This window comes from Solanum pennellii, chromosome 12 (assembly GCF_001406875.1).
Source record: "Solanum pennellii chromosome 12, SPENNV200".
Taxonomy (NCBI): Eukaryota; Viridiplantae; Streptophyta; class Magnoliopsida; order Solanales; family Solanaceae; genus Solanum; species Solanum pennellii.
This window is the reverse complement of record NC_028648.1, coordinates 71,665,653-71,674,458: the sequence shown is the minus strand read 5'-3', so window position 1 is coordinate 71,674,458 and position 8,806 is coordinate 71,665,653. Positions and strand designations below refer to the sequence as shown.

Sequence of the window (8,806 nt, the reverse complement as noted above, 5' to 3'; positions counted from 1 at the left end):
TATATATATATATATATATATATATATATATGTATGTATATCTAAGAGCTATATTGATGATACAACAATCTACCTGACGCTGCCAGCATAGCCTATACCTGGCCAAAGGTATAAGACCTGAATTTCCTAATGGATGCACTAGTCTATTGTGAAAAGGGTTCATCTAAAAATCATGACCCTTTTCACCCATGATGACTACATGGTTTATGGGGGCTCTGAGTTGACTCAACTTTCTCCCATATCGGTGCTCAATAATACTCCTAAAATATACTGGCTCTTATGTTTTTAAAAAAATACTTCTTTTGTGATTTGAGATTAGTGCTCAATAACTTAGCCCAAAGGCTACCTTGAAAATCTCATTTTCCCTGCTTACTTCATTTATAAATTTATTTCTCTCTAACTGAAAACTAGCCCGACGGCTCTTTGGAAATCTCAGTTTCTATTTTTTTTCAATGTGAAAAACATTTGAATACTTCTTTGGGAATATTTAGTCCCCATATACTGCTTTGAAGAAAAGACTTAAGTTAACTCTAAACTGAACTCAACCTTAAGTGTTAAAACAACATTTAAATTGTTTTTGAAAGACTTATGAAACTTGAAATGAACTTCTTCTTCTTATATTTACTCTTACTCAACATGATCTTTAAATCTTAAAAGAAAGTTTAAAAGCATTTGTAAAAGACTTCTTGAAAAGACTATAAGAACTTTCTAGACGGCTCTAAACTTTTCTTGAATTTGAAGTTATGGATTCAAGGTTGGAATTCGTGTTTCTGGATGATTTCTATATGACCGGAAGTCATTTATAGTATTTAAAATCATTATGAAGGGTTAAAACACATTAGAAAGGCTTAATCAGACAAAATTATGAAAACTAGGGAAAAAAATGTCGATTTCGGCAGTCTTGGGAGTGCCTCGCCAGGCCTCAAGTTTAGAGGCCTTATTCAAGTGCATTGCAGGCGATCCACCCAAAGCCCTCTGGCCCAGATGGGACGCGCCACGCCTGGTCCTGCCAAAGTGACGCCTGACGAATTTCTCAACTCATTTTCTGATCATAAATGGTTCTTTTTAAATCTTTTATATCAAACACTCAGATTTAAAGTACCCACATCATATATTAAGGGATGTAACTGAATGAATTCAAGTCCAACACTTAGATTATCAGAGAACTCCTAAATCTCAACTCATATTCAAGAACGAAAGCAATTCAAGAAACCACATTCAAGAACATTCAACATCCAATCTTTTTTGAATGAAATCACGTTGACTTAAACATGCTTCACACGTGGGTGAATGAACCCAACGTTGATATAGACCCACATACCTTTTTAGGGATCACCCTAATGAAATCCACTGGTTGATTCGACAATCTTGACGAATCTTTAATGACCTTCTCCTTTCTCGTCTTTCTCCTCTATTTTTCTCTTCTCAAAACCCTAACTCTTTTGGTAGAAGTGTAAACTGATCTAATTGAACTTAGAACCATAACTTAATTACCAAAAACTAAATAAACTTATAGGATAAGGAAAAGAGCAAACTACCCCTTAATAATTTGGGTTTGGGCAAGTTCCTTATTCTAACAGCCCAACTTCCAAAGGGCATAACTCACTCATGCAAAGTCGAAGTCGCGCAAACTTGGCGGCATTAAAAAGATCGTTCTAAGAGATTTCCAATAATATTTGGAACTACACCTAACACATCTTGATCTAGGAGTTATGTTCGTTTTAATTTGACCAAGAACTCACTTTTTAGCTTAAATTTCTAGATTTTTCTAATACTTTCCGTAAACAAGTATTTCCAGATTTTAAACTCCTTTGCAGTTATTTCTAGTTGAGAGGTGTTACAATATCTCCCCCTTGGGAACATTCATTGTCAAATTAAGTTATCCTTACTAGACTAAGGGTAGTAACTTTGGGTTCAAACACCAAACAAACCATTGCAACAATAACATGCTTACTTACTCATAACTTAGAGAGTAATAAGAAGAAAATTTGTACCTTGGTATACATTTTATCTGGATTCAAAGAGATGTAGATATCTCTTTTTCATGTCCTCTTCAACTTCCCAAGTTACTTCTTCAACAAATTGGTTCCTCCAAAGGAACTTCGCTGATGCTACCTCTTTTGTTCTCAACTTGAGAACTTGGCGATATAAAATTTCCATTGGAATCTCTTCATAAGATAGAATATCCTTGATCCCAATATTTTCAGTTGGAATGATCAAAGAAGGATCGCCCATGCACTTCTGCAACATAGAGATGTGAAACACCGGATGAATTGCTGCTAACTCTTGGGGTATCTCTAAATCATAAGCTACATTGCCAATCCTATTGGCTATGTGATAAGTTCCAATATACCGGGGGACTGAGCTTCCCCTTCTTACCAAACCTCATAACACTGTTCATGGGTGAAACTTTTATATATACCCAATCATCTATATCAAACTCTAAATACCTCCTCCTAATATCAGTTTAGGATTTTTGACAACTTTGTGCCATTTTCAAACTCTCTGTAATCACCTTCACCATATCTTGAATGTACAACTTAGCATAATCCTCTACCGAATTCATAGTCTTTACCAGCAAAATGTGAGTTGATTTTGTCATTCTATCGACATCACCCAAATAGAATCATGCTGCTTGCGAGATCTGGGTAACCCTTTTGGTGAAATCTATATTAATCATCTCCCACTTCCACTTTGGAATATCTATGTCTGAGCCAAAGCTCTAGGCCTTTAGTGCTTTACTTTAACTTGTTGAAAATCGGGCACTTGGCAACAAATTCAGCAATTCTCTTCTTCATACCATTACACCAATATCTCTCTCTCTCAAATCGCAGTACATCTTAGTGGAACCTGGATTAATGGAATATCTAAAGCTATGAGCTTCCTCCATGATCCTCTCTTGGATTCTATCCACCATAGGTACACACAATCTACCTTGATATCTTGATACACCATCTCCCCGTTCTTCAAAAGCTAATACTCTTTGCTTTTGAACATTTTCCTTCAACTCAAGCAAAATACGATCTTGGTCTTGTTTTTCTTGGACTCTTGATACTAACAACAATTCATCCCCATACCTAGAATGACAACAAACTCTACCACGCCTAACTAAACTAACTCATCCATGGTACCCTTGTGATTGAATGGAAATGGTACAATCACAATAGGCTGTTTCTGCCACAATAAAATTCTCAACAGGTATTAAAACACTGAAGGAATCAAGATGTTTCTATGGGAAAACATGAAAACTGAAGACTTAAATCATACCAGTGATAACATTTGGTGAATTATCTTGTTCTCGACGACTAGTTATAGCATAAAGACAGTTTCCTCTATGTTTGCCCTGAAGTAGTTTTTCTGCGTCGCCTTAGGATACTCTTTTCTAAAATGACCATTTTGCGCACACCTGACGCAACTAGTGGATCCATCACAACACCCCTGAGTGGATCCAACCACACTTAGCGCATGTAGGAGCTTAATACCCCTTTGTGCCTTACTTCCTTGCGAATGACAAGTCTGAAGTTCTGAGAATACTGACTATTGTACACACATTGCTTCGTCATGCAGGTGCACTAGTAGATGATGAAGCTGATCATTTCTGCTCATGTTGGAATTAAGATTGGTTCACATTACTCTTTTGCTGTCCGGATTCATTCCCTTATGTCTTAGCCTTCTTATTCTTAAACTCTAGTCCTCCTCGACTTATTGCACATGGATATTCATCATTGTTGTTCCCATGTCACCTATTAGCATGGCTATCATACTTCCTTAACTCGACAAATGAGAAAACCCAATGATGAATAGCCTCATCATTCTCATCATGTCAGCAACCATCTCTTTTATTCTCTTAGACCATTGGGAAACCAAACGCCCCAAAAAGGCCTCCTCAAACAAAGCTCAGCTCACAATCGGTTGCACGTAAGCACCAGTTAGAGAGAAATTTTTAGAGATAAACTCTAAAGCACGAAGTAAGGATAAATGAAGAAATTTCTAAATGTTGCAGCCTCTTAATTATAGATGTGGCGCGCTTCACATGGATAACTAGGACTCTACAGACACATCTTCATAGGGTCCTAAGATTCTTGAACTCTGTGCTGTGACACCAATTTTGTCATGTCCCGAGCCTACACCCTGGGCGTGGCCGACACTCAAGGACCATTTCTATACTCGAGCGGATCTTTGACATGACTTACATAACTTAGCGGAATACAACAATCACACTTATAAATATCAAAGAACACAACTAACTTGAATAATAAAATACCTGGGAATGTTTTTTTAAAGATTTAAACGTTCAACTTGGCCAAAATGGCAACCCAAGACTTCAAAAAATAGAAAGAAATGACAAGACTAAAGGACTAACACTTATTGTTTATTTATGAAGCCTCTAATACTGGGATGGATGTAGGAACAGATCCCACAACACCCTAATAAAGAAAAATACTAAAAATCAAGTAAAGGAGTCCTCCGAAATGCAAGGACGCTCACCAACTGACTCTTGAATGCTCAACTAGATCAACGATGCACTGGATGCCGATCCTCGTTACATACGTCTATAGCGTAATACGATGCAGGCCAACGATAGTCAATACATTGAATATATGAGTATGTGAGTTGAAAAACTAAAGAACATAGGCTAGAAAGAACCTGAAAGATACTAAAGAACATACCTGGCTCACCTCAACTCAAGAGAACTAACTCATTTCAATATTAAATTTAAAACAATTGCAATATAAAAAAAAGTTGTTTGAAAACATGTTGTAAACTCTGTGTGTATGTAAGGCTATAATCAAGGCAAAATGATCTGATGGACCCCTATACTTGTGTCCGTTTGTATTTTGAATTCTTCTACTTAACCATTTGTGAATATATCTAACCTTTATGACCATTGACCATACTTATGTGTCATTAATATGATTGAGTTAGCAAGAGAGTAAGACCACACACCTATTAGGGCAAGTGAACATCATATTTAAATTTTAAAAATATTTAAATTAAAAGAGTAAAATACTAAACTTCAAAAAGAAAAAAAGAAATCCTTCTTCTTCCCAACAACCCATTTTTTTCAGCCATCTCCATTTTTGTCCAACCCTTTTTGTCCTTTAATCTTTTTCCATCCATCTCCATTTTTGTCCAACCCTATTTTTTCTTTCTTTCTTACATCTTCTTAGGTGTTTGGTACATCACAGGTGGCATGGAGCATGCTGATAAATCAGAGCCAATGATGAATTTTTGTTCTTTTGATACGCCAGTGAGGATGGATAACATATGGGATCCCTGGTGGTTCGTAATAGTTGTCAATGGTACGAAAAAATGTAGACCGCGAAGAGGGGCAAGGAGATGGTGCGACGGCTTACAATTCTTGGATTTCTGGAGGCTGGAAAAGAAGAAAGTAAGAAAAATGGTGAAAGTTTACGACGAAGATGGAGGTAGATGAGGGAGAGAGTATTTGTGGTCTCACTGACGAGAGGGGTGGTGGCGGTGGCAACTTTCTCCAACAATTGGGCCTTTTCACGGTGAAAATGGTAGATGATGTAGGGATACCCAAAACTTTAGTTTAAAAGAATAAGTTAAAATTTATTTTGTAAAGTATGCATCAAAACTTTATGATTATTTTGTCCAAAAAGAAATTATTATAAAAATAAAAAATGATGTGACCAAATTTATCTGACATGGAAACTGACAGCAGCGCGATTGAGAGTCACATTCAGTGTAAAGGTTTCCACCGTTTAAGTTTAAATGAGTTCAGGGGTTCAGATGACAAAGAGGTAAGTAGAAGGGTTCACAATACAAAAGGATACAAGTACAAGGGTCCACTAGACCATTTTTCCTATAATTAACTCTAAGATGTATGTAAAATACAAATAAATTGGTATATATATATACATTAATTTCCATGGGAGTTTGTAACCTTCACCTAAGAGATATAGTGATTATAAAATGATCTACCTCATGCTGCCAGCGCATCCTATACCCGGCCAAAGGTATAGGCATGAACTGCCTAATGGATCCACTAGTCTATTGTGAAAAGGGTTCATCTAAAAAGTATGACTCTTTTCTACCCGTGGGGGCTATATGGTTTATGCGGGTTGTGAGTTGTCTAAACTCTCCCCATATCGATGCTCAATACTACTCCCAAAATATGCTGGATCTTTTGTTTTTAAAACATACTTTTTTTGTGATTTGAGATCAGTGCTCAAAAACAAAGCTCAAAGTCTATCTTGGAATCTCAGCTTCTCTCCTTGCTTCATTTAGAAAGTTATTACTCTTTAACTGAAAACTAGCCCGAAGGCACTTCGGAAATCCCTGTTCCATTTCTTTTAAATATGAAAAACATTTTAATACTGCTTTGGGAATACTTAGTCTACTTTGAAGAAAAGACTTCACTTTACTCTAAACTGAACTCAACCATAAGTCTTAAAATGCCATTTAAATGTTTTTGAAGGACTTATGAAACTTAATGAACTTCTTCTTCTTTTTCTTCTTCTTCTTCTTCTTCTTCTTCTTCTTCTTCTTCTTCTATTTACTCTTTACTCAACCTGATATTTAAGTCTTAAAACAAAGTTTAAAAACATTTGTAAAAGAATTCTTGAACAAACTCCAAGAACTTTCTAGACTTGGCTCTAAACTTTTTTTGAATTTTAAGATATGGATTCAAGGTTGTAATTCATGTGTTTGGATGATTTCTATATGATTAGAAGTGATTTATAGTAATTAAAATCATTAGGAAGTGTTAGAACACTTTAGAAAGGCTTAATCAAACTAAATTACGAAAATTCAGTGAAAAATGCCGATCCAGGCTCGTCTTAGGCGTGACGCCCCAGGCCTTAGGCACAGATGGGGCGCACTGCGCCAAGCCCTACCCCGATGATGCATAACTAATTTCTCAACTCATTTCTGACCTTAAATCGTTCTTTCTCAATTTTATTTCTCGAATTCACTTAGATTTTAGATACCTACATCGTATATTCAAGGATCTAATCCAATGAATTAAAGAACAACACTCTGATCATCAAATAATACCTAAATCTCAACTTATGTTCGAGAACAAAAACGATTCAAGAAACAACATTCAAGAACATTCAAAATCCAATCTTTTTAGAATGAAATCACGCTGAATCAAACATGCTTGGCATGTGGGTGAACGAACACAATACTGATATAGACCCACATACCTTTTAGGGATCACCCCGGATGAAATCCACAAGTTAATTCGACGATCTTGACGAATCTTGAACGCCCTTCTCCTTTCTCCTATTTCTTCTCTTCTTTTCTCTTTTCTCAAAACCCTAACTCTTTTGGTAGAAGTGTAAGCTGAGATAATTCTACTTATACCCCTAACTTAATTACCAAAAATAGAAATAAATTAATAGGATAAGGAAAATGCCAAACTACTCCTTAATAATTCACATTTGGGTAATTTCCTTACTTTGACATCCCAACTTTCAAAGGGCATAACTCACTCATGCGAAGTCGAATTACGCAAACATGGCGGCGTTGGAAAAATCATTCCAGTAGATTTCTAACCATATCTGGAACTACACCTAACTCATTCTGATCTAGGAGTTATGGCCGTGTGATGTTGACAAAAAACTCACTTTTCAACTTACTTAAATTTCAATATTTTTCTAATACTTCCTAAAAATAAGTATTTCCATATTTTAAAATCCTTTCTAGCTCTTTCTAGTTGCGAGGTATTACACCCCACAAGTATTCACATTAGACCTTGATACTCTTTTTCTCAACAACAATTTATTTTCTGGAAAAATCCTTAAAAATTTAGGTCGTACTGCTGCCCTGTATCTTAAAATATCAAGAAATAGATTTATTGGTGAAATCCCTAAAAGCATTGGTCATACGAGGGATACCTCCTTGGGATTCTCATCTTCAATAGTCCACTTACTGGATTCTTGCCATATGAGATAGACATATTCTTGCCATATGAGATAGACATGTTGAAATTGACATTGAATTTGATGCACCAGTAAGAACAAATTAACTAGTCAATTCCTTAATCTTTCGGGTGCCTTCATCAAAAGAAATTGACGGATCTGTCTTACAATCAATTTTATGGCGAAGTGCCGGAATCATTGTGCAAGGTAAAAACCTCGGAGGAACTCACTTTAAAACACAATTTTTTCACACATATTGAACCTCATAGTCAAAAGCTGATTGATGAAAATGTACTTGGCATGAATTGCATTATTGATCTTGAGAACCAGATAAAACTAGTGAAATGTGAAGTTTTTTTTTTCCAAATGAGTAAATACCCAAATATGAAATCATTAAGCTATGTACCCTATAATATTCATGTACTTCTGCAGGTCAAGCTCATAGTGGCGATGCGAGGACCCGTTCTACTACTCATGCTACTGTCAAGATACCTCCCCTCTAATTTATTCACTATTTGTTATTTTGTAGTATAATTTTCATAACAATGATACCAAATGTGTAAAAATATATTCTTTTAGTATCACTTACTAAGTTAATTATGAACAAGAAAATCTCAATGATACCAATCAAGTAGATATTACTATTTTACAATCACTTACAAAGTTAGTGATGAACAAGCGAAACCTCATATGATACCACTCCTATAGATATATACCTTTTTAGTATCACTAACTAAGTTAATTATAAAAAAACTCAATGATACCAATCCTGTAGATATTTACTATTTTAGTATCACTTACTAATTTAGTTATGAACAAGAAAAACTTCAATGATAACAATCAGGTAGATATATACCTTTTTAGTATCACTTACCAAGTTGATTCTGAACAAGAGAAACCTCAATGGTTTCAAC

The 8,806-nt window shown here is 35.5% G+C and overlaps 1 pseudogene; it reads left to right on the top strand.

Moving 5' to 3' along the window:
• LOC107006525 overlaps positions 1 to 8,395 on the top strand; it is a 20,817-nt pseudogene extending 12,422 nt beyond the window's left edge.
• The last annotated feature ends 411 nt before the right edge of the window (positions 8,396 to 8,806 follow it).